Consider the following 24,445-nt stretch of genomic DNA (forward strand, 5'->3'; position numbering starts at 1 on the left):
ACTTGCAACTTACAAAGACAGGTCAATGGGGGATGGGCATTGAGGAGGGCACTTGTTGGGATGAACACTGGGGTGGCTATATGTGAGAGACGAATCACTGAACTCTACTCCTGAAATCACTATTACACTATATGTTGACTAACTTGGGTTTCATCTTTTTTTTTTTTAACCATCACGATAATAAAACGAAAGATCGGCCTGTGTGGGTGATTGCCCAGAGAGGAGGAGGGCCAGAACTAAGGCAGGGCTGTGGGATAAAGGAGATATGGGAGGTTCAAGAGCTATTTTAGATGTAAGGTCAGCAGGATTTAGTTACAGACCGACCCACGATTTGTCTAAAGGCGCCTGGTGTTGCCAATAAATAGATTCTATTTGGAGCTCGCTGAGGGGGCGGGATGTGGCCACAGACGACACGCGAAGTGGCCCGAGCCACAGCAGTTGGGGCTCAGTGTCAGAGCAAATGCAAGCGCCCGGGATGGAACTTTCTTTTCAGTCCCTGTTGTCTGAAAGAAGAATTCAGGTGAGCTGCTCACCGCCCCAGCCTCCCGACTGGACCTGCCTTTCCCACCTCCTCTGATGCCTTTCCCTGCTCTTGGCAGCCCCCGGAGGGATCCGTGTAAATTGCAACCCCGACCTTCCTCCCTCCCATCACCAGCTGGCACTGTCCTCTTTCCCTCTGTGCTGTCCACACGCTCTTTGGATTTCAGTATCGACGGCCTTTCCCAGGGACAGCTTTGCCGGCCACCTCGAAGAGGCCAGGCCCCGCCACTGCCCAGAATTCCCTGCGCTCCCAAACGGCATGCGCCACTGGCCTGATAACTCCCTGGGGTCACAGGCGTGCCCGTGCTACGTGTCATTCCGCCACCACCACCTGGCACGCGGCTTACCGCGTGGGACAAAGTCAGTTCCTGTTTCCTGAGTGAGAGAACGAACAGAAACACTCACGTGTCACCCGTCCGAGATGTTTTCTTTAACGTACTCCCTTCCACACTCCAGGCTGGGGTAGCCACCTTGCCGCCGGGCACCCGCGGCTTGCTGTGCCTACCTTCATTCGTTTGCGCGGGATTCCTGGCCCCGACCTGGCGAGCTTGCAACTGCGCGGCTTTTCCAAACTACAGCTGTCCCCCAGGTGTCGCCCACCTTCCGTGGCCACCGTTTCTCAGCTCCTGACACACAACTGGGGCGCTAAGCGCGCAGAGAAGGTAACTACCCCACTCTGCACCTGCTGGTCCCAGGGAGCAGCCTAGCTATTGTGCACGGAGATTCTCCTGGCCTTTGCTTTTCAACACGCGCCCCGAAAACCTCTTCCGAGGTGGCTCTCTTCCCGCAGCACCCTGCCCTCCTGCATCTCCCTACGTTCCACGTGCTTCCCTACCCTTCCACGTGCTTCCCTACCCTTCCTCTCCCAGGCCTTCGCCTTTTCATTTCTATCCATCCAACTGGTAGCCGCTCCCGGCCCAGGCCCTCAGAAGCCAAATGCTGGGTTTAAACCAGGAGATCTGGAAGCAAGAAGCACGTCCACCAACTCTACCTGCTACGTGGGAGATGAGGGCCCATAAGTCATTCCTTCTTTACCCCTAACAGAGCATCACCATCGGCGAGCCCCCTGACGTTCTTTTTGACGTTCCTTCCCATCATGCAATAGAACACGATACATCTCGTCAGGGGGTTTTGTTCTCTGATTTTGTTTCTTGGCGGAGCAGAGGAGGGGGCTGGAGGCAAAACTCGGCATCACCCCTGGAGGAGTGCGGCCGGTTCGCTTAATAAAGCACGGCTTTCTCCTCCACGCGAGAAGTGATGATCCGGATAACTGTGAACGCTGGGCCCCTCTGAGTAATAGTGCTGCCCTTTGAAGGTACAGGAGTCTGTTCCCAGAGGCCGGTGGCCATGTCATACTCCAAAATAATGTGCCTTGCTGCCGGAGGTGCGACAGACCAGGAGAGGCGGGTCAAGCCAGGCTGCGTGACTGTAGACAAACGGCCTTTCTCTGAGCCTTAGTTTGCTCCTTAGTAAAACGGACACCGCACCTGCTTCCACTACTTTGCAAGGCTCTACTGCGAAACAAGCGGACAAAAACCAACACGAAATCGTTTTAACAACAACGGCAATGAAGTAAAACTCGCAGTAGTGAGAGCCTCCGAGACCACTTGTAATGGCTCACGGGCACTTTCCCAAACTAAGCCCTGTGTTCGTTCTCCAATGCTCTGCTGATCTTCACAAGGATGTCATGTGAACTATTATTTGCATCATTTTGCGGATGAGTACCTGGCGGCTTGAAGAGGCTAAGCAACTCGTTCAAGGCCGCCGTCAAGACTGGAGGCCGAGTGATAAACCAATTCCTACCCTGCCTAGCACGGCGTACTTCACGATGGTACTCACTGAGCCTCGGGTGCGCCCGTCGAGCTCGCTGCTCGGCCCTGGCAGGGACCACAGCACACTCTTGGGTTCTGCCCGTGAGGAGCCCGCCCAGTGGGGAGGGGTGCGGGCACACAGCCGGCAGCCGCGCCACCCTGCACCCCAGGGGGAGCCTGTCAGTGCACAAGTGGGTGGTTTCTTAATCCGAGTTCCTGTCCGGAACACGATGATCACGACCGTGGAGAGTGAGATGAACACAGAGACGGGCAGATCTGTCTGCCACGGGGACGGGCGACCCAGATGTAGGCAGGTGCAGGGACGGATCAGAAGCTGGGCAGTGAGATGACCCAGAAATGCCTGGAGTAGGAGCGGGGTACCCAGAGCAGGGCTGCTGGCCAGCTGGGAGCAGGGTGCAGGGCAGGGGAGCCACGGGTGCCTGGGCCGGCTCCAGGGTAGAGGAGTTGAGCGGCCCCTTCCTGAGGCAGCCGTGTCCCCCCTCTCGGGCTGGCGGGCTGGCAGGAAGGGCACTGTACCCGGCAGGAAGTACACACGCTTGTCCTGGGAGGGCTGTCCTCTCATGCGTCCCCTCCCCCTCTGACAGGGCTTCAGCTGGGGGCGGTTTCTCCGACCCAGTGGATTTCTGAATTCGGAGGCCAGGCGCTGGTCTGGCAGCTTCGGGGAGACGTTATGATTACCGACAGCGAATGGATGGATGTGGACGACGAGGCCAGCAGCGGGCTAAGCAGCCTGTGCGCATGATTTCATTCGGTCTGCGCAGCAGTCCTCTGGTGGCCGGGGGCAGGCTGACCCCCATTTCAAAGATGTGGAAACTGACGCTCTGAAAGCATTAGGTCGTTTGCCCAAGGCCGCAGGTTCTGCAAGGGGCAGAGGTGCAATTCAAAGTCAGGGTCGCCTCGTACACAGACCCGTCTCCTCGCCTTCTGGCCAGGCTGGGCTCTAGAAGGTCGTCTCCCCACCTCACACCCCACAGATGTGTAAGTTGGCGGGGGGGGGGGTGCTGGGGCGGCTCACTGGCCTGCACCTCTGCTCTGGGCTCCCTAACATCATCAGTGGCGCCCAGCTCTGCAGCGGCTTCAGCTTCTGGTTCCCAGCACCGAGTTCAGTCTGTTCTCCAAGCCCAGAGAAATAAAGACGTGGGAACTTCTCACCCGAGGCAAACACCCCAAACACGGCTGGCCGTCACTCCCGCGAGCACCCGGCCGCTCCCTCCCATCCGCCGCGAGCCTCAGTCTGTTGGTTTTCCAACAACGCAGGTCTGGCTACACCTCTTTCTAGAAGCAGGTAAAGAAGCCTGGGTCGTACCTCACTATGAAAAATTGAAGGTTGCTCAGAACCCCCAAACCGTAATCTTCCCATTTTCCTCTCTTACAACCCGCTTCCTCCAAGCACACGAAGGGGGGTGGTGCCCTGCTTCCATCTCGGGGTTCCTCCATGAGGTCCCCTGGGCGCTGGCTCTCTCCACCCTCACTGCCACTGTCACCAGATCCCACCGTCTTCCAGCTTCAAGACTGTCTGTTCTCTGGGGCCTTCCCCCATGCCCCGTCGTCTCCTGTTCTGTTGAGCCCAACTCCCAGCCAGGAAGATGGGTGGTGCGGCCACAGAGCACCAGTGGGAAGACTGAGGCTCGGACATGGAAGTCACCTGCCCCAGTCTCAGAGATGACAAACGGTGGCCCCCACACTCTGCCCCGGAGCCTGTGTTCTCCTGGCCCTCGCCGCCCCCTCCGGCCCTAGGCCTTCCCGGAGGCGTCCCCTCGGCCTTCCTCGCTGGGGAACCTGAATTCACCTTCAGAGCAGGGAGACAGACGCTGGAGGCCTAGCAGCCTCCTCTGGGCCTCCCGGCTTCTCTGTACTGCCCAGAATCGCGCTCAGATCTAGGAGGGATTGTGAAATAAGACGCCTGGGTCTGTTTTCCAGGCAACCGCGGCCTAATTAGGGAGGCACAACTATGTACTTTTGAACAACAGTTTGTGGACGAGGGGAAAGAAGGAGGGCGGGGGTGGGGAGGAGAAAGCAAAAGGGAAGGAAGTGAAGAAAGCAAAGTTGTGCTGACCATGGAAACCTTGAGCCAGAGGACAGGGCTGGCGTCACTCAGAGTCTGTCCGAGCTGAATGTGACCTGGAGTGCCACCATTAACCGTCCTATTTATAGCCCTTTGAAATATGGCTTGGTGAAGTGGGGGGGAGAGGGGGGCTTTGTTCTTTTGGCCTCTTATCTGATTCTTCAGAACAAAGGGAAGGGAAGGGAGGTGGGGGGCAGGTTGGCAGGGGTGTGTGAGTGCGGGCGGTCAGACCAGACACACTGGACCCAGGAAACGTCCGCCATGTGGGTGTGTCACAGCAGGATCTGGCGACGAGAGATTGGGGGGGGGGGTGTAACAGCCCCCCCCCAACCCCCGCTCGACTCAACCTGGGGGACCTTAGGCCCAACGGCCAACTTTAATGAACCTCAGCTTTCCCAACTGTCAAAACACTGATAACAATAATGACCGCAGAGCCCTGGTTAGAACGTTAAATGAGCCCGAAATGTCCAGAACGCGGTATTTCCTGAGCAGAAACTCCGGAGGGATAAAAGGGCAGACGGCCGCCAGAATTCACAAAATGCAACCCAGCCTTGCTCAGAGGGAGGTCTAGAGGAGCCCGTGGGCAGGGGTGGTCTGGGAGGCTGTGGTGTAAGCACTGTGCCAACAGAGCAGCAGAGAGGGCTTGGCGCAGGGGGTCACGTAGGAGACCCGGCCGCTGGGGTCCCTGGCTGCTGGCCTGGGGAGGACAAGGGAGGCTCGCTCTCTAGGACACCCCGAGCTTCCCAAGTCGGGCAGAAACCCAGCGGTAAAGGCAGGACTTGGCAGCTGTGAACTGCGGGCTGGCTTCTCGCCCCGGCTTTGCCCGCTAACGGGCTGAGGAATCACACAGGTTGGCCCTCTGTCTGCTTAGCTGTGAAGTAGGGGGCAGGGAATATCTAAAATGTCATGTCAAAGTCTTAGGTGCCTCCAGGGTCCAGTGCCACCCCCAAGCTTCATAAGCCCAGACCACTTCTCAGCCTTAAATTCGGACAGCCCCAGAGCTGCACCCTGTCACCTCCTCCAGGAAGCCCTCCACGGCTGGAAGGTCTGTGTGGCAAAGAGCTTCCTAATCCATAGAGGTGACCAGAGAGCAAAGGGTCACTGTGTGGGGCACGGATCTCGCCTATCGCTAGCGGTGTTCGAGCAGACGCAGAACAACTACAGGGGAAGGTGGAAGGGAGGAAACAATTTTCTACACTTGAACAAGGATCATGACGACCAAAGCAAGCACTTCGAGGGGGCACTCTGCAGGGCACCGTTCTAAACACTAAGTACCAACTCATTTAGTGCTCGTTTAGTACCTACTGGGAGGTGGGTACTATTACCCATATTTTATTGATGAGGAATGGAGGCACAGAGAGGTTAGGCAACTCGCTCAAGGTCACACAGCTAAGACGCGGCAGAGCCAGTACCTTTATTGAGCGAATCAATGAATGACTCAGTAGATGAATAATTGAAATCTTGGAATAGGGGAAGGTTAAACAAGGGCACTGCTAAGCCTCTTTGCAAATGCTGGGATTTTACAATTCCTTCTTGTTTCATGCTCTATAAACGTGCAACGTCTGTAATGTGTTATCATTCAATCTACTCAAACACACCTTCCTCCCCCCCCACCCCCCTGGCTCCGGAACCCGTCACAGCTTCTGACACTGTGGCTCCTGCTCAGAGAAAAGGAGAAACCTCCTTTACTTCACCCCAGGGCAGATTCCCAACGATGCGGAGATATTCTGCTCTTCAAAGCTATGTCCGGGGCCAGTAAATTCTTTCACCTTGTTCGGACGTTTGGCCTGGTAGAGGCATCAGTTTAATTTGTATGATCCTAGAGTTCACAGATCGTTTTTGCTTGGTTCAGTTTGTTCCCTGTCATAGGTAGAGACAGAAAAACTACGTCGGAACCAATTCTTCAAACCACTCCGAAAGGCGTGATTTTCATTGGAAATTTCTGGTAGGTGGGGGAGCACCACCTCGCTGGCTTCTAATCTCCCTTTTTCATTTTACTTTCCTTTTTTTTTTGCCGGAAGACTGAGGCCTCAAATCTAAGATTTTGCTTTAGCAACAACCAGGAATACCCCCCACAAGGACATTCTTGTTTGTGGCCGCTCGTCCGTTTCCCAAGCAAAGGTCTTTATTCATCAGACTCTCCACCAGGTGGTAGGATTAACGGTGTTTTCGAGGCAGAGCAACAGCAGACCTTTCTCTCCATTGTGAAGATGTTATTAAAAGGGAATTTTCCAGTGTTGCAACAGCAACTTCTACTAATCATTTTACTTGGAGCAGGTCGCTCAAAGCCACCTGCCTGGGGAGCTGGGTGGGTCTGCATGCCTGGTGACAAGCTTCATATTAAGCCTTCCTGCTGCTCACAGCCCTGTCTCCGACCCCCGCGGGCTCCCAGACCTTCCTCAATCCCCAGGCACCATGGGGATCTCAGAATTCAATGTATGAGTACAACCCAAAGGAAGGGTGCTTGCCATCAGCAACACAGGGTCCGACACGGAGGCAGAAAAATCCAGCAAGTCTATCAAGGTTAGCTCGATAAACCCATCCAGCCGGCACCAAATGGTGAAGCAGGGAAAAAACCTTGGAGCCCCACCCGTTGGGACACAGCGTGCAGAGGACAATCAGGACCGCCCTCCCGCCAAAGAAGAGGCCACGGAACCTGGGTCCCTTTGCCGTGGCCATTGGGTGGGATGGCACGCAGCTTGGGTGGGCTTGGGGACAGATGTCCGTGCGATGTGCTCTATATCTGCACCTCTGAGGGAGTCTATTTCTACCCTTGCCGGCCCCCCGATGTAGAGACACCAGACGATCCTGGGAATTACACAACACGAGGCCTGAGATCTTGGGCTTCGGACAGAAACGGAGCAGTTAGGAATTGCCACTTTTCTAGCTGTGGGACTTCGGGCAAGCGGCTTCACTTCGCGGAGCCTCAGTGTCCACATCTGTAAAACGGGAGTAGGGGGGAAATACAAGCAGTGACTTTACGGGGCTGCTTTATAAAGACAAGGAAAGCAGTATCAAAGGAAGGGTCAAGTCGCTGATGACAAGTTTGCATCCTGGCCCCGCCAACGTGGAGGAGCTGATGGCAGACCCCGGGCACGTGGGAACCCGAGGGATCTGCCTTTGCTCACATGCCCTTGTGTCGACCAGGCCACCGGACTCATCTGAACCATTCAAGGTGGGAGGGGCGGGGGTGGGGGCGGTGAGCGGTGGGCTGAGTTAGATGAGTGAGGGGGCAGCCAGGCCACTGTCTGGTGCTGTTGTGTGTCGGAGGCGTGGGCTTGTGCCTTCCCAGGAGCGACCCACTTTGCACGTCGGTAACTGCGGGCACACGGGAGATCTGCCTGCAGAGACCGTGTGACCTTGGGTCAGTCACTTCCTCTGCAACCTGGGCAGGACCCTAACCCCAGGGTAGCAGCTAGAGGAGCTGCAGTGGAGTCCAAATAAGGTCAGGGCTGCAGATGCCAATGGCTGTGAACGCAGAGGTCAGGGGTTTCAAGAGGTATTTCAGCTCCCACACCGCTAGCAGCTCTCTTAGCCCGTTACCGCAATAGCGCAATAAAGAAGGGGAGGGGGAACAAGGCCCCGCATCACTGGGCCAAGCGATTCGCGGGATTTATTTTGGGCTCCAGTCTAGTCTTCCAAGGAAAGAGGTTTTCTTTTCTTCTTTCCTTTTCTTTTCTTTCCACCGAGCCTTTTATTTCTGAAAAGGTAAATGCCCAATTAGATGGATTTTCGTCTTTCATGGAACGAATGTCCTTTCCTGCTCACCTCTGAATGACTGAGGCTGTTGAAGTTGTTATTTTTTATTCTCTTAAGGGCTCCAGAATCAGACTTGGTTAGAGAACTTCTAAATATTTTACAGGAGAAAAAAATATGTACACACATACACATACGCAGAGTCAGAAGAACATCCCCGGATGTTTTTGGAAGGAAAAAACTTTTAAGATAAAAACATGCAAACAGTATTATCTGAATATCACATAGGCTTAAAAGGACAGGAGGAATCACCACCAACCCCAAAACCACACGTCTGAACCCTGACCCTTGTGCACAAAAGCTAACATTTGTTGAGTGACTCTTTGATTTTTCACATCAACTCTACGGAGTATCATCCCCACGACAGAAGAGGAAACTGAGACCCAGACAAGGTAAGTAACATGATCCTTGAGAAGTAAGTGATAAGCCTCAGACCAAAACCCTAATTCTGAGGCTACTCTGCTTCTTTCAAAGATGCTACGGAAGTCCTAAAGGTCTTCATAATAATATCTTGCACTTAAAAAAAAAAAAGTGTATTTATTCTTGAGAGAGAGACAAAGAGAACAGGAAACAGAGAGAAGGAGACACAGAATCTGAAGCGGGGTCTGGGACACGGGGCTTGAACTCACGAACCTTGGGATCGTGATAAGCCAAAGTCGGGTGCTTAACCCACTAAGCCACCTAGGTGCCCCAAAAGTATCTTACACTTGATTCTTTTATCTTACTAGGGGAATAGAGAACAAGGGTTAAAAGCCCGGCTTGCCCCAGAGGTAGGGCCTGGAGTAAGGGAGTTCCCCTCCTGCCTCCGGCTTCTGTCCTTTGGGAATCCTGTGACCACCCCCGCCCCCGGCTGCTGTAGAATCAAATGAGAAGGCAGGTGAGTGCAAGATCACCCTCCGGGGCGGTCCTGCTTCTGAGAGGCCCCAGTAAGGAACTCTCTGGCCTCTGGCTGCTGGCTGGGCTCAGCTCCTGGTGCCCCAAGGATTGTGGAAGGCAGGCAGGACTCAGCAAGATGGCAGTGTTATCTCCCAGGCTCTTCCCTGCCAGGTTGAGGAGAGAGGCTTTCTTCAGAGGCTTCTAGCAGCTCCTATGCCACACTCCCAGTGCCCCTCACCCATCCCTCCATCTGCCTCTTGGGGGGCGAGGCGGGTGGGTAGGAGACGGTGGGGGGTGGTAACTGGGCTCAGGTAAACCCGCCACTCAGTTTATGAGTGCGTGTTTGCTATTGGGACCCAGAATGCTTCTCTGTTCAAAATACCTGCCGCTGTACTGGGCACACCCTAAGTGCTTACTAAAAAGCAGATGGGACTCTATTTATTATCAATAAGGCAAGTTCAAGGCTTCCTGCTGGGGGCACCTCCCAACTGTCCCACGCAGGGTGGGAATTCTAGACGGCCATCTACCAGTTGAGGCAACGGGAGACTCCAAGAGGTCCGGTGATGGACCTAAGTCCTCGGCCGGGAACCAGTGGTATGGGATAAGGCCCAGGAGCTAGGAGTCCTGAGTCCTAGGCCAGGGGTTGCCCTGCCTGGATCCACTTGACTCTGTAAGAAATATCCTGACACCAAAGTCCTGTCTCTAACACTCGTCCCAGCGTTAACCCCGACAGACCGAGTCCACTCGGCGTGTGTTCAACTTTGACACAGGACGCACCTGTCGCTGAGCCTGTCAGGCCACGCAGGAAGGGCTCAGGGCACGGCGCACCCCCACCCGTGCACTTCCCCACCGCCCTCCCCCCACCCCACCCCATATTCCAGCTCCTGGTAATTCCCCGTGTCAAGCCCTAGGGATAAAAAAAACTTTCAGTTTTTTTTTTTTTTTTTATTTTCACAACCCACAGGAATGAGAAAAGCACGCTGTTCCTGTAACCTCATCGTCTGGCCTTGCTTCTTCCAATGGGGGCTATTAACAAACCGTTTAACATCAACACCAGCCTTGTACGTCAAGTGTTTTTCCATGAGCTTTCCAGAACTTTCCGCCTTCAGTCAACTCCTTTATTTCCCAAGTGCTCTGTTTGAATTCGGTGCCTCCAGAAAGCAGCACCTCCTGTGCTCACCCGCCCGCACAGGCTCTTAGCTGGGGCATCAGGCACTCTTCCATGCGGGATCTTTAATCCTCACCGTGCGTCCTGAGATAACCCACCTGCACTTGAACCCTAGCCCCCGAGGTGCAGGGCCTGCCTGAGCTCACACAATTAGATGTGGTCATGTGCCTGAAAACCTGGGCACCGTCCCCCACCTGCCTGCCACGCCTTTTAAAACCCCCTCTCTCGACGCAGCCATGGAATTCTGACATCAAGTTTAAGGACAAGGATGAGAAATAAAGCACAGAATTGTATTTTCTTGAAGCGAAAGCAAAGCAGCTACTTTCTATCTGACAGGCCATCACTGCAGTGCCCGTAACCCTTGGAAGATCTCAATTCAGGGACCTGCATTCTGGCTGAGCGGCAATGATGAATCCCACCCAAGCAAACCAGAAATCGACACCTACTGCAGGAACGGGGCCCGATCACTGAAGCCCTGAAATCCCAGCTCCCTCACCTCTGCAGAACCACGCAGAACAGACCTACATCCGGCCTGTTATTTTATTTTACTTCACTTTTCTTGGGCTCACCAGGCGCACACCATGTTAATTAGATACCAGTTCTAGGCAGGCAAGAAACTACCTTCGCTCTCCTGCGGTGTGACTTCCCTAGTTATTCGGGCTTTGGCTCCCCAGTGAATTCTTCCCTGTGGGTCCCGCAAGGCACAGGAATCCCCTCCCTTCTCTGTCCCAGCCCTCCCTCGGCACATGCGTGCTCCCGCCCCGTGCAAACCATACTGCCACAAACTCTTCAAGTGCACCCGTGCGCCTCCCCGCCACGCGGTGACCTCTGGGGGATGGTAACAAGGGTCGATCAGAGTTCTTACAACTCTCTATTTCCAGCATCTTGCATGGTGAGTAGAACACAGTTAAGTTCCTAATAAATGTTGGATCAACGGAAATCAAAACAATCCACCCAACAAGACCCAAGAAACAGTCAAACCTCAGGCTTCCCAAGGAATGTTGGGTTTCCAAGAGGGAAACAAGGACTTCAGTGCAGGGAAAAGAATGGGGGTAGGGGGAAGGGAAAACACAGGGCACTCACCTATTTGGAGTTTATGAGACCAACTGGTGTTCTAGATCAGCTCTGTCACTCGGGGTCCCCTGATTTCCCCTCTGGGCTTCAGTATTTTTGAAATAATATGAAAATATTGAACAAAATGACTTCTATGAACATCTTCAGCTCGAGTGGGAACCCTATTGGTCCTGGTGAAGTCACCAGGTCCCTGTTTGCAATACACATCATCGGGGCTCCCTCAAAATGCCACCTCGGCTCTGCCCAGTTTCAGACCCCGGAGTCTGAAACTTCTGGGGCGTCTCTCAATGTCCGGTGCTGAGAATTGCTGACAAATGACTTCACCAAGCGGGCGTGGGCTCTGGGAGTCTGGAGCACTCGCAGTGAGTAAGGAGGCGTCATTGCACGGGGTGGCCCTGTTGTCTGTGATGCCAGGAATGCCCGGAAAGTTCTGAGGACGGTGCTGGAGCAAAAAACAAGTAGGGCACAGGCTGTCTTCATGAAGAAAGCCTTTAACGGCCCCAAGGCCATGTCAGCAGAACTCCAAGCCTCTCATTTTGCAGAGAGTGAAACTGAGACCAGAGCCTGGAACAGACGGGTGCCAAATTACAAAGCAATTGCGCACTGGCTCTGGGACTTCCTCTGGGGCCCAAGGTTGGGCTCCTGTGCCCAAATTAGAGAAGAGCGCTCTCAGAGCCTTGGGTCTGCAAGGGGGGAGCGAAGGTTACACGTGTGGTCCACAACTTAACAAAGGGCATGTGAGCCTTATTCTAGAATTCTCTGTGACCAGGCCAGCTCTTCCACGGGAGGGTGGTGCTTGTCCTTTGTGTATATAGGATTTATTGGGAAGCAGGATAAGGAGATCACTGGTGGATTTGTTTTACTTTACTTTGGTTGCTTTTCATGGTGTGGGAGGGAGCCTGGGGAGAGGGTTAAGGTCTAGATCCCGTAAGGCAAAGCCCTGTCCAAATATAACTCCTCTGAGTCAGCAGCTTGCCACACACAGCAAGGGACTCAAGCTAGGTGAGCTGACCAGGAGGTTCAAAGGCACCCCTTCCTGGGGGCAGAGGGTGCGGCTGAGAACTTGCCCCCAGGAGATATCCTGGCCTAGGGGTTGCTTGGTGCAGAGGGGAGACAGAGCCCCTCACATCCCTGAGGCTCCAGGATCTGCAAGGACCCCTCGCTGACAGGCCCAAAGACGGACCCACCCCACCATACCTAGGGGACCAAAAGCTCCAGACAGCCGATTCTGTGGAAGTCCCTGACGTCAGAGGGTTGCTGGTATGTCCAGCCGGGGGAATGCCTAGCCTGCCCCCGGAAAGGGAACACAGGCCTGAGGTCAGCAAGCAGGCTACTCAGAGCCACACTGAGCAGAATCCACACCCCTTAAGAAAAAAACAAAACAAAACAAAAAAACCCTCTGCCATTTCTTCTGGCAACACTTCCTGTTTGCTCCGTCAGCCAAGGGCTCAAGAGGCCTCTGCAGGCCTGCCCACCCAGTGAGGTGAGGGGAAGATCCTGCTCCGGCCCAGGCCCTCGCCTTGCCCTGGTGGTAAAGCCTAGACTGGCAAAATGCAGGGACAGTACATTGCCAGGCTTGTGGAGGTGTTCAAAGGCAGAGGAAGGGGCCCCCTACTCGCTCTGTTATTTATTTGTTCAGCAAAACTAAATATTTTGGAAGATGGGATTCCTCTCCCCAGACTTTGAGTCACCGTATGTGGATATGCATATGTAGTGTGAATGCGTGAATGCGTATATCCACACGTGCACACGTATTCGCACAATTTTATGTAACTCTGTGCAACACATTTGTAAAGTAATAGTGATGACCCCATTTTACAGATATGAAAACTGAGATTCTGGGAGCTCCACGTCTCAGGCTCGAAGGTCAGAGACGGAGATGATGAAAGACCTGGGATCTACGGGGAGGGTGGGAGTGTGCTGGAATGGTGAACTCTGGTCGATCTTTCCAGCCAACTGCGGGATTTTAGAAAACAGCCAGGCCATGGCTTTGGGGGAAGGAAGAAGAGGTGCAGGAAGGTACCTCCAAGGAGCCCAGGCAAGGTGCGGTCACTGGCGCCCCTTCCCCACCTCGGACACAAGCAGCAGTCTCCGTAGCAGCCTGCAGGGGGCAGTGCGCCTTGCCTTTTGCGAACCGCCTGGGCGCCCTTACGCAGCTCTAGGGAAGGAACACCAGGCGGCTCCGCCCTCAGCTTCTAAACAGCCCAGTTTTGAACCCCGCGCGTAGTAGGTGCTCAAGGCACGCCTAGAGGCCGAAAGGCCTTGGTTAGGGGGATGAACGTAAATTCGGTGGTAGAAATGGGGAGGAGAGGCGAGAAGGGGACATTCCGGCCCCTGCCAGCGCATTTCCATCTAGAGGCCTTTTCAAACAGCCTTAGTCCCTACTGTGTGTCAGGCGCGGTGGCTACCGCTCCTGGACAACCTCGTTCTCTGCTAATCTCCTTCTCCCCCCACTCCTCCACCCCTCCCCCTCCCCCCAGCCAAACACACACGCTCAGCCTTAGCGGCGGTGGGCGCTCGCTGTCTCCCTAGGGGACATCTCGGCCCAAATCCGCGTGGCGAGGGGACCCGCGAGAGTGGTGAGCCAGAAGGAGCCAGGAGTCCCTAGAGGTGGGACACGTGAGAGCCAGGCGGTTGCCTGATGCGGCCCCTCGGCAAAGTGGTCGCTGCCCTCAGGGACGAAGCCGGTTCCCTCTGCGGGACACACAGAGCCCGTGAGACGCAGTGACCCGCCCAGCCCCCACCACTCGCGCACTTCTGGGCGCGCACGTGTCCGCCCGCCGAGCGCCCCCACCGAGCCCTGCGAGTGGCAGGCGCTGGCCGAGACCTTCGGGTAGCAGGCTGGAAGGACTCCGGGCTCCAGCCGCCGATCGGAACCCAGACGCTGCAGACGCCGGTCCCCAGAGACCGGGCCGCGGGGCACGTTGAAGGCAGCCCGGGCGCAGCCTCAACCCCCATCTCAAGTTCAGCCGCGCTTCCTCCCGCAAGGTCACGCTCAAACACACTCAGGCTCAGCGAAAAGGAGGAGCTCAAAGTTGCGCCACGGTCCGGATTCCGAATCTAGCCGTAGCCCCATCCGGGCGCTCCGCCCCAGGGTCACCGCTGCCCTGGCCCTGCGCTCTCCCAAACAGCGGCCCCTGACCCGCGCAGGTCACACACCCACGAGACGCAGACAAGTTGCTAACTTTTGTCAGATTTTTTCGCTGCAGCTGCGGCGCCTAACGGGGTTGGGGCGGACTCCGGAGTTTCGAGTTGCCACCCCCACCACCCCCGCCACGCTCCCCTGCGCCCACCCAATACCTCCCTGCCCACCACGCCACGTCCAGCTGCCGCGTCCCGGGCGCCAACTTCTCCGTCGTCTCCGGAGTAACGTGGGCCGGCTGCGTCCCCGGGGGCGACGGCCAACTCCCGGATGTGCTCCTGCTCGCAGCGGATTTGGACGCTCGATCCGTACACTGTCCCGCCGCAGCTCGACCGGATCACCGGCGGCCTCGGCGGGCCCCCGCGCCCCTCGCTCCACTCGAAAGCCCCGGAGCCAGCCACCCCGAGGGGACTCATCCCACCAGCGGCCCCGCTGGCCGCTTCGCCCTCTGGCGGCCCGGACCAGGGAGATTCCAGCCTGGCGCCGGTGCAATGTCACTGGGGCCACCCCGGGGACCGCTGCCCCAGACCTGGCGCAGGCTCCCCGCTGAGGTCCCAGCAGCTCTTCCAATAACGGCAAAAGATCCCGGAGCCCCGGCCTCCTCCCGGACCTCCTCCCTCTCCCGAAGACCCCGGTGTCGCCGTGGCTAAGGAAGGGGGGGGGGGGGCTCTCCCTACGCGTGTCTTCCCCTGGGCGCCCGGGGTCTACAGTCCCACTTCCACTGTCAAGCCCTCCTAGACCCCTCCCGACCACTTCTGTTCCCGGCTCCGGGCAACCGCCCCTCCACTTGGAGAACACACTCGAAACTGCCCCAACTCCGGCGGACGCAGCCCCTCGCTCACCCCGGCCGCGCTGGGCTCAGCGCGCTCACTCACCGCAGCCGGAGACACGCTGGAGTTTCGGCGGCTTTGGAGATGAGGGGCTCCGGGGAGACTAAAGGGGGGGTTGTCCCGAGCACTGGCCCCCTTCCCGGCTCACATCGCGCCGTCCTCCTCTCCCTCCTCCTCCTCCTCGCCCTCCCTGTCCTCCTCTTCCTCCTCCCTCTGGTCTTTGTCTTTGCAAAGTGTCGAAACTGTCTGGCATAGTGGAGCTCCGCCGGCGGAGGCTGGAGCCGGGGAAGCGGGGAGGCGGGGTGAGGATGGGAGCGGTCTCGGGAACACCTTCCCCCGGGTGTAACGGGAGGGGCCGGCGGGCGGCCGGGGAGGGGCCGCTTCCCTGGCCGGCCGGGGCCGGGAGCGGGGCGCGCCGGAGCGGGGCGGGCGCCTGGGCTGCGCGCGGCCCTCCCCTTCCTCCGCCCAGTGCCCGCCCCCCGGGCCCGCTCCCCCCCCACCTCCTCCCGCGCCCCCTCCGCCCGCTCTCGGCTCGGCTTTCGGCTCGCTCGGGGCTTCCTGCGAGCTCCGGAGCCACGTGGACCGCAGCCGGCTCGGCGGAGGCCAGGCTGGGGAGACGCCGGAGGCGGCGCGGGGACCGGATCGCCGCCCCGGGAGGGCTCTGCGGGGACAGCTCCGCGACACTCCGCGCCGCCGCCGCCGCCGCCGCCGCTGCCCACGGGCTGGAAAGACTAGGGAAGAATCGCCCGGAGACCCGTGGGGTCAACCCCGGGGAGGAGGCGACGGGCGCCCACCCAGAGGACGTGGCGGTGTCCTGAAGAGCCCAAGTCGGCCGCACCGTAGCACAGAAGGGGCCGGCCGACACCCTGTTGGTGACCGGGCAAAGCCATGGACTTCCTTTAAGGGCGCGGGACTCGAGGTGGGATTGAGGGAGGGGGAGGGGAGGAGCGCGGCGGGGCTGGGGCCCTGGTAAGGCCCGAGCCTGGGCCCCGTTCCGAGCCGCAGAACGGCCACCGCGGCGCGGTCCCCGCCCCGGCTTGCCTGCCCGCCGCAGTTTTTTCCTCCCAGATGCGGAGGCTGCACCGCGGTCCAGGGCAGGGTGAGCGCCAGGCAGCGGGACGCCAGGCAGGGGCAGGTCCCACGGCGACCTGGGACTGGGGCTTCTGGGACCGGACCCCCTGTGGGACTCAGGTTTGTGGGGCTTTTGCCGTTTCTCCTTTATAGGGAAGTGAGGGCAGTGGAGACTTCTTGCTCAGTGACGGACTTGACAGTCTTAGAGACTAAATGCTGGACGTCAGGTTTAAGAGGCATTAAAAACGTGTGATTGTACAGCTTTTATCCCCTTACGGGGATTTTACCTCCTTTGTAACTTCTCTGAGCAATGCTCAGAGGACAGAGGCGCAGCGTGGCCTAAGGGGCGCTTAATTCTTCTGGCTTCCATTTCTTCCCTTGGAGAGGTCAGCCTTTTGCAGTGGAGATAGCTCCCTAGCACGTCATTCATCAGAGTGTGCTTCAGACCAGGGGCTGGATGGGACTTAATGCTTCCAGTCTTGTCTTGCACCTACTGGATGTGTGATCTTAGGCTGGTTACAGAATCTAAGCTTAGGTAGCCCTGTGCCTCAGTTTCCTCTTCTGTGAAAATGGGACTGATTGCTGTCTATCCCATAAGGTTGTTCTAATAAACGAGTGAATCCATCCATGTCGAACGGTTACAACTAAGCTTATCATATAGTAAGTACCCAGTGAAAGTTGGCTTTCATGGATGCTGGGCCCTCTGGCCGGGGCCCTTACTCGCAATGGGGGGTGGGGGGGGAGGATGGGTAAAGGGTGGTCCAGGAGACTTTTCAGCCTTGGAGGAGGAAAAGGGAGCTATTCAGAGCATAGAGAAGTAGAAAAGGAGCAGGTTGAAAAACAGGAGGAGGAGAGAGTGCGGAAATTCACCACTAGAAAATTAAAGAATTCGCAATTAAGACTGCGTCATTTTATCCTAGGTGAATCTGGAGAGACGACCAGATTGAGCCAGTAAGTGGCCCCCAAACCTCCAGCTGCTGGTTCTCCTTTGCAGCCAAGAACCAAAGACAGCTCTTAATTTCAGCCCTAGGTCCTTGGCAGTTCCCGCCGGTGACTCCACAGTAAAATGGAAATTCCTAATTAAGTGACTCTGTGGTGAAGCATGCATATATCATCACCTTATCTAGAAAAAGATTTCCATCAGCTGCACCTTTTCCCGCTCTCGGTCTCGGAGGGGTTAACCCGGCCAGGCTTTTTCTCGCCCGCCTCAGTTGTGTTGCAATGTTATTTCTTAACCAGGTGACAGACAGGGCCTCTCCCCCTCTCGGGTTTGTCCTCTATTCCATGGAGGCAGCACTTGCGAGGCTTTCGGGGAGCCCACATCCTCCGGGGCTATGTGTCAGGGGTGTGTGTGAGGGCATTCCTCGTTGTCATCCCGAGTGTCTCCTAACATGCCCTGCCTAGTACAGCCGCCATAGTCATTACTGGGAGTGTCTGCACAGTGAGTCCCCCCAGGGAGCCCTGACATTGATGTAATGCTCACCCCCCTCCCGCCCCCGTGTGTTCAGAGCAACTGCAAAGCTCTCGGTAATAATGGTGAAGGAAATTGATTTCATCCTCTCCCCGCCCCCTTTCTTCACACATCAGAAAGGAGGGATCCTAATGGGCCCTGATGCTGTCTGGGTGATTGGGCAGAAAAGGGCAGCCCGGCTTGTCAGCGGTGAGTTCGGAGCTGCTGGGCACGTGGCCGTTTGTTTTGGGCAGGGTTTTACTTACCACGGTTTTGGGGCCCCAACTTCCCTTACGATAAAAAGAGGTAATAGGGGGATGTACTGAGAGAAGCCGGAAGGAGAGACACAGCCAGGCTTCCTGGCTCTGGCTCTGTCCCTCTTTCCCTCCCTCCGCTTTCTCTCCCTGCTCTTGCCCCCTCTCCGCTCTGTTCCATCCCTGCCCACGGTCTCCTTCTGCTAAGTCCTAGGGTCTGCCCTGAACTGTTCCTGGTGTCTGCGGCCCCAGCCCCTGTACGGCGGGGCAGCTGTCAAAACAGTCCTTGTTCCACAGTTTCACTTTCCGCTGTTCATCTCTTCCGGATTTTCGTTTTTCCAGAAGAGGAATCTGACTGGCAGGCTTCACCGGGTCCTGGGTCAACAGCCCAGCGGTGAATGGGCTGCCCAGGCAGCAAGTGCCCACCTGAAGAGTAAGCACGTGGAAGGAGAGCTACACGTTTTGCATTACGGGGACTGCAGGACTCCTAACGCTTAAGCCCCCTTCCAGTTCTGAGAATCTTGGGGGCATTTGAGTCAGCAGAACTGTTTCGCAGAATCACAACGCTTTACACTATTCACACACGTTAGACCCAACATCCATGCGAAGGCAGCTGATTAATCTTGTCCAATCGCGACCGCACTAATCTCTTTGCCAGAATTTGGCTCAGGAATACATAGATTTAATCCCTGTTTGAATCAAGAAGACAAAGAAATATATTTGTGTTTTCTAGGAAAAGAGGCCTTAAGACTAAGGCCTGGGAAGCTTCTCTTTATTTCCAACTGGACGTGAACAGGAAGGTGTTTTTAACTCAAGTTTCTCTGGACGACATCTTGTACCCATGAGGGGAGACAAACTGAAGCTAAGTAGATCCAGAGCCCTGATCACACCGTACCTGAAGCCTAGATCTAGACTTTCTGTTGTATTAGAACAATTATTTTGTTTAAGCCACTTTAGGTCATGGTTCTGTTACTTGCTGCCAGATGCTTGAGAACCATACGCAGCTACAGCCAGGTTCCTTTCTCCCCCAAAGTCCCTTCACTGCCCCCAAGGCATTCCCAAGCTCAGAACCCTTAAATCTTCAATGGCTGCCATTGTCTAAGGATGCCAATCCAAACTTCTGAGCCTAGAGATCCAGAGGTCTAATGCAAGGCCTGGGATGAGGGAACTCTGCTTCTTAGCACTGATCACTGTATCGTCAGAGTTTTTGCCGTTCTGGGCTGCAGGACCCTTAAAGAACCATGCCTCCTCCACATCGTAGACACTGGGTCCAGCCCTCCTGGATGCTACCATAACAAATTACCGCGAGCCGGGGGCCCCCACACAGCAGACGTGTATTTTCTCACAGCTCAGGAGGCCAGAAGTCTGAAATCAAAGTTTCCGCTGGATGGGCTCCTGTTGGGAGCTCTGAGCGAGAATCTGGCCTGTGCCTTTCTCCCAGCTTCTGGTGGCTCCTGGCAATCTTCGGCCTTCCTTGGCTTGTAGATGATCCCTTCACATGGCTCTGTGTGTGTGTGTGTGTGTGCGCGCGCGTGTGTGCGTGTGTGCGTGTGTGTGTGAGTGCGTGCCTCCTCCTTTTGTAAGGACAGCAGTCACTGGGCACTTGGGGCCCACCTTAATTCACCACATACTGTGCTAAATGCTGGGGACGTGGAGGTGGGCACAACACGGTCCCCGCCCACCAGGAGCCCACAGTTTGGCAGGGGACTGACCATGCTTGAGATTTCACCATGTTGGGGCAGCGCTGTGACAGGCTAACAGGTGGGTGTAGTGAGGTCACTTAGAGGATGCTGGTTCACAAACCCGGGAGCATTTGGAGTGTAGTCTGAAACTGACCGCATGCACAGAAGACAGGGAGAGACCGAAGACAGAGGCGGGTCATCCCACGTTGGTAAGTGGCAAGTTGAATAAGCAAGAGAACTTACTTTATAAGCCTGATCTTGAGTGCCTCAAGATGAATAGATACCCGAACCCACCTCCTAGAATCTTAAAAGTTTAGAGAGAGGCCTTTGTGAGGTTCGGTCATATACGCCGTTGAGGCGGTTTCCCCAACACCTGTCCCTGAAGACGGCTCCCTCTGTGGGAACAGGGTGTGGGAGAGACTGCATGTACATTCCCAGGACAGGGGAGGGGCAGAAGGCCCTCCACTTCCCCGGGGTCAGCTCTCGGGTCAGCCGGCAGTCACGTCTTCCTGATGACCTCCTCCACCGGAGGGCAGCTCCTGGGGGACAGGTGTCCTGGGATCTCAGGGAGAACTAGGTGAGAGCAGGGGGGTGGGTGCGGTGTGCAGGAGGCGTGAGCCCATCTGGTTCACGTACCACCTGCTAAGCCGGGTGGAACAGACTGTGGACTTCGCTCTGGATGCTGGCAGAGGCTCGGAGACTTCACACACCGGGCAGAGAGGCAACGGGGACGCGGCGACATTTGCATGCTGGCCAGACCACTCGGGCAGCCTCGGGAGGCCGGCGCTGGGGTGTCCAGACTGGAGGGCATGTTCGTTCCGGGAATCCAGCAGAGGCCAGGGGTCTGACCTGAGGAAGGAGCAGAAGTGAGACATCTGGGCAGGCATCACCCGTCTTTCATGGCGAGGCCGGCAGAAGCATGATAGGTTGACAGAAAAACCTTTGATCCCCGAAGGCCTCACAACGGGTTCAGGGTTGGTAACATCTTCCCTCAGATCCCTTGTTTTGTGAGGGAGAACGTTTAACCATGCTCAGCCCGGTTTCTCAAAGGTACCATAGTGAGATTGTTTTTATTAAAAGAAAAAAAAAGTGACTAACGTTTGTTTATTTTTGAGAGCAAGCGAGACAGAGTGCAAGTGGGGGAGGGGCAGACGGAGAGGGAGACACAGAGTCCGAAGCAGGCTCCGGGTCCTGAGCTGTCAGCACAGAGCCAGACACGGGGCTCGAACTCACGAACCGCGAGATCATGACCTGAGCTGAAGTTGGACGCTTAACCGACTGAGCCACCCAGGCGCCCTGAGATTTTTTTTTATTATTATTTGTAACCCAACTGCAAAAATAATTGACACTCAGGGGATGGTGGCCATCTCTAAACTACGGCACCTCGGACTGCGGGAGGAGAAAGGAGCCGTTTTCACATGTCCCATTTCGGTTTTTTGCGGGACTTTTCACTTGCCGCTGACTCTGGTTACCAACCCTGCGTAACACAACATCCCCAGAACTAGAGGCATGAGACGGCCGTTCCTGCCTGCGTTTGATCATGGGTTCTGGGGGTGAGGAATTTGGATGGAACCCCGCAGGGTGGGCTTATCTCTGCCCCACGTGTCTGGGAAGCTGAGAGTACCTTGAATGGCCGAGGCTGGAGTCCGGAGGCTTCTTCACTCGTGGGTCTGGGATCGGGGATGAGTTGACTTGAAGACGAAACTCAGTCCGCCAGAGCACCTCCACGTGGCCATAGAGGCTAGATGTTGAGACGGAGCATCCCAGGGGAACGGGGTAGAAGCCATATGCCCTTTATGACCTCGCTTCCGAAGTAACATAGCCTCATCTTTGTGCTCTGCGCTCCCCGTCACGAGCCCGTGCAGACACAAGGGAGGGGATGGGGTGCAGGCGTTGGCAGGCTGCAGGCTGTAGTATGTTCAGGACTGGGTTGCAGGACTAGATTCACAGACAACGGGTGGTGGTGGGGACCTGGTGTGGATGAGGTCACCTGGGGATGTTGTAGAAAATGAAGAGGGACAAGGTCGGAGCCCCGAGGACGTGGTGATGGTCAATAAATGGTTATGGAATAAATCAATCATTCAAGAACGTAACTATAGGTAACTCCCCCCCCCCCCCACCCCAGGTCAGCGGCTCTTCATTCTGGCCTCAAGCAGGAGAAGGATCATGGCTATGTCTCCAATTACCTCCTGGAGCCAGACAAGGAACCCGTAAGGTCTATTTCTCCAAGTTCACTGCCTACAAGGATGACTCCAGGAGGCTTATTCTAAGCTCAGATTCCTGGGTCCTAATCCCAGAGACTCGAAATTCACTTGCCTTGCAGTGGGGTCCAGGAATCTGCCTTTTGAAACAGCTTCCTTCCGTAATACAGCTACAAGGACCGCGTGGACAGCACCCCGCTCAGCCGCTCAACCATAAATTCCAAAGGGACCAGGGACAAAGTCTTCCTGATAGGATGTTCTGGCCCCGAGTCCCGGCTCTTGCGACTTTGCAGCCACCTGACTTTGGACAGTTTCCTTTTTCTGGCCTCAACTTTCTTGTCTGTACGCTCAGGAGGTTGAGTTAGAGCAATGTTTTCAAACTGGGCTCTGTCATACCTCAGGGGATTGCACCTTGGCTACCCACCTCCATTAATCCATTTAGCAAATATTCGTGGCCCGGGTGGACACCGGGGATGTTACAGGATCAGCGATTAATTATCATGATGGGCGTTCTTTCCAAAGAAGTGCAACAAAGGGTAAGAGGGCGCTCACAAAGATGGCTTACGTTGTGCGTGTCCTTCCGCTTGAATTGCCGTTTGGACAAACTGTTCCCGGGATTGAAACTGCTGGCTTAGATCATCTTAAGGGTCCTTGAGGCAGGAAACTTTTTGTTCTGTGATGTTTCTTCGATGATTTTATTTCTGAGCAACGTCAAAACAAGCAGAATGCAATTACTGGGTGTGAAATCCGTCAGGGCCCCCCAGGTTAACCCTTTCGTTCTGGAAAAGAAACTTCAGGCTCTTTAGAAGGTTTTCTGACAGTGAAGAACCAGCACCTTAACCTGGGAAACTGAGTGAAAGCAGACTGGGAAGCTGCAAAGCAGCCGTGCCTCCTTGTGGGGGAAACAGCAGGCGGGGGCGGGGGCGGGGGGCTCTGGACCCACGAGCCTTCCGGGTTTTGTCTGCAGAATGGGCAGATGGTACCTGGCCCCCAGAGTTGTTTTAAGGAGACAGATTATATATACAAAATTAGCAGCTCGGTGCCAGATACTTAGTAAGCATTCAATAAATGATGGCCATTATTAATTTAAGTATCTTTCTTATGCATATTATACTTGTCAACATTCCTGCAAATGTTTTATAGATGAGAATGGAAAAGTACTCAGGACGGGAGCTGCCAAATATCAGGGTTCTGCCAGGCCAACTGCATCTCTGGGGGAAGAAAGCCCTGTAATTCCCTCTTCTTGAAACTACATGCCCGTGGTGGCGGCCTTGAAATTCTGAGTGTCCCTCTGCCCCATGCCCGCCCCACAGCGCCGCCCCCCCCCCCCCATAGGAGAGCAAGTTACTTTTCTCAGTAGATAGCAAGCCAATATCCAAATTTGGGATAGGTTTCCACATTGAGGTAGAATAAAGATGATAGCCGTAAATGTTGCGGAGAAATTATAAAGAAGCCCTGAAATCATTCCTTTGTATTTTTTGTAGTTGAACGCCCTAACTTTCCTTGAGACCAAACATGCGTGCATCTTTTATTCTCTCTCTGGCTGGATCCTTAAAACAGTACAGAGACTGAACACGGTTGGGAACACCTCTATCACTTAGTTTATGGGGTGCGACTCCCCGGCTGAGCTTGGGGAAAACATGTGGCCACAGCTTCCTTATGTCTAAACTGAGGATAACGATAGACTTCACCCTCTAGGATAAATAGGGTGGTTATTAGCCATGCACACAGTAAGTGCACAGTACGTTAACTATTGTTATTTTCGTGTGTATTGATTTACTCGGTATTTTGGTACTCACTTATGTATTTTCAACTACAGACTCATAAAATATAAATTAATGTTAGCTTCTTGCATTTAACGATCTGCATTTAATGATTCTGGGGGCAGCCCAATCTACCGTGGCGTTGGGTTGGGAGCTATAGCCTCAGCTTTAAGAGATATGACACCTGCTACCGATTTGGGGCATCCATTTGGTAAAATCACGTAAATCACTTGGGGTGCCCTAGGACTGTGGTCTACAACCGGACACGGGAGAAGGCAGAATTCCATCGGGCAGTCAAATAGCTGACTGGTGAAGAATCCCCTCCAGGGGGGAAGGATCCAGAATTTCACCTACGCAAATCAGGCAGTAGTATCTAGCAGTTAGGATTAGGTTCGACAGCGGAAAACCCCCAATCACAGTGGCTTCACTGGGTAGAAGTTAGTTTTTCCCTTTCCTAAGTCCTGGCACACAAGGTTGGTGTAGCATTGTACAGGGTCAGGGACGCAGGCTCAGCCAGCTCGTTGCTTCACCGTAGAGCACACCATCCTCCCCAACTTGATTTCCTGGTCCAAGCTGGCTGCCCCAGCTCCAGACATCAAATCTTTATTCCAGGCATCCAGAAGGAGATAAGAACATGCCCTTTCCCTTTAAGTTCATTCTACAGATTGTCCCCAGGACTTCCACTTCCGTCTCCCAGCTGCCTAGCTGCAGGGGACACTGGTAAACGTAGTCCTTATATTG

At 55.3% G+C, this 24,445-nt stretch overlaps 1 protein-coding gene and 2 long non-coding RNA genes across 4 annotated transcripts in view; 2 read left to right on the forward strand and 1 right to left on the reverse strand.

Annotated features, from left to right (window-relative positions):
* The window catches only part of ST3GAL1 (ST3 beta-galactoside alpha-2,3-sialyltransferase 1), a 95,711-nt gene extending 80,019 nt beyond the window's left edge, over positions 1-15,692 (reverse strand). Inside the window, exon 1 of the mRNA XM_043601830.1 lies at positions 15,329-15,692. The gene's annotated coding sequence lies outside the window, so the exon portion shown is untranslated. The remainder of the gene's footprint in view (positions 1-15,328) is intronic.
* A 90-nt stretch (positions 15,693-15,782) lies between these two features.
* On the forward strand, positions 15,783-20,819 carry LOC122495839. 2 transcript variants are annotated; one of them, XR_006300622.1, is made up of 3 exons: positions 15,783-16,474; positions 17,275-17,305; positions 18,792-20,819. It is a non-coding gene; the product is annotated as an uncharacterized LOC122495839 (long non-coding RNA). The 2 variants fall into 2 exon arrangements; XR_006300623.1 differs by lacking the exons at positions 15,783-16,474; positions 17,275-17,305 and adding an exon at positions 17,312-18,491.
* Positions 20,820-20,979: 160 nt separating this feature from the next.
* Positions 20,980-23,795, forward strand: LOC122495838. The gene is made up of 2 exons (XR_006300621.1): positions 20,980-21,293; positions 21,866-23,795. It is a non-coding gene; the product is annotated as an uncharacterized LOC122495838 (long non-coding RNA).
* The last annotated feature ends 650 nt before the right edge of the window (positions 23,796-24,445 follow it).

Source organism: Prionailurus bengalensis, chromosome F2, assembly GCF_016509475.1.
Source record: "Prionailurus bengalensis isolate Pbe53 chromosome F2, Fcat_Pben_1.1_paternal_pri, whole genome shotgun sequence".
Taxonomy (NCBI): domain Eukaryota; kingdom Metazoa; phylum Chordata; class Mammalia; order Carnivora; family Felidae; genus Prionailurus; species Prionailurus bengalensis.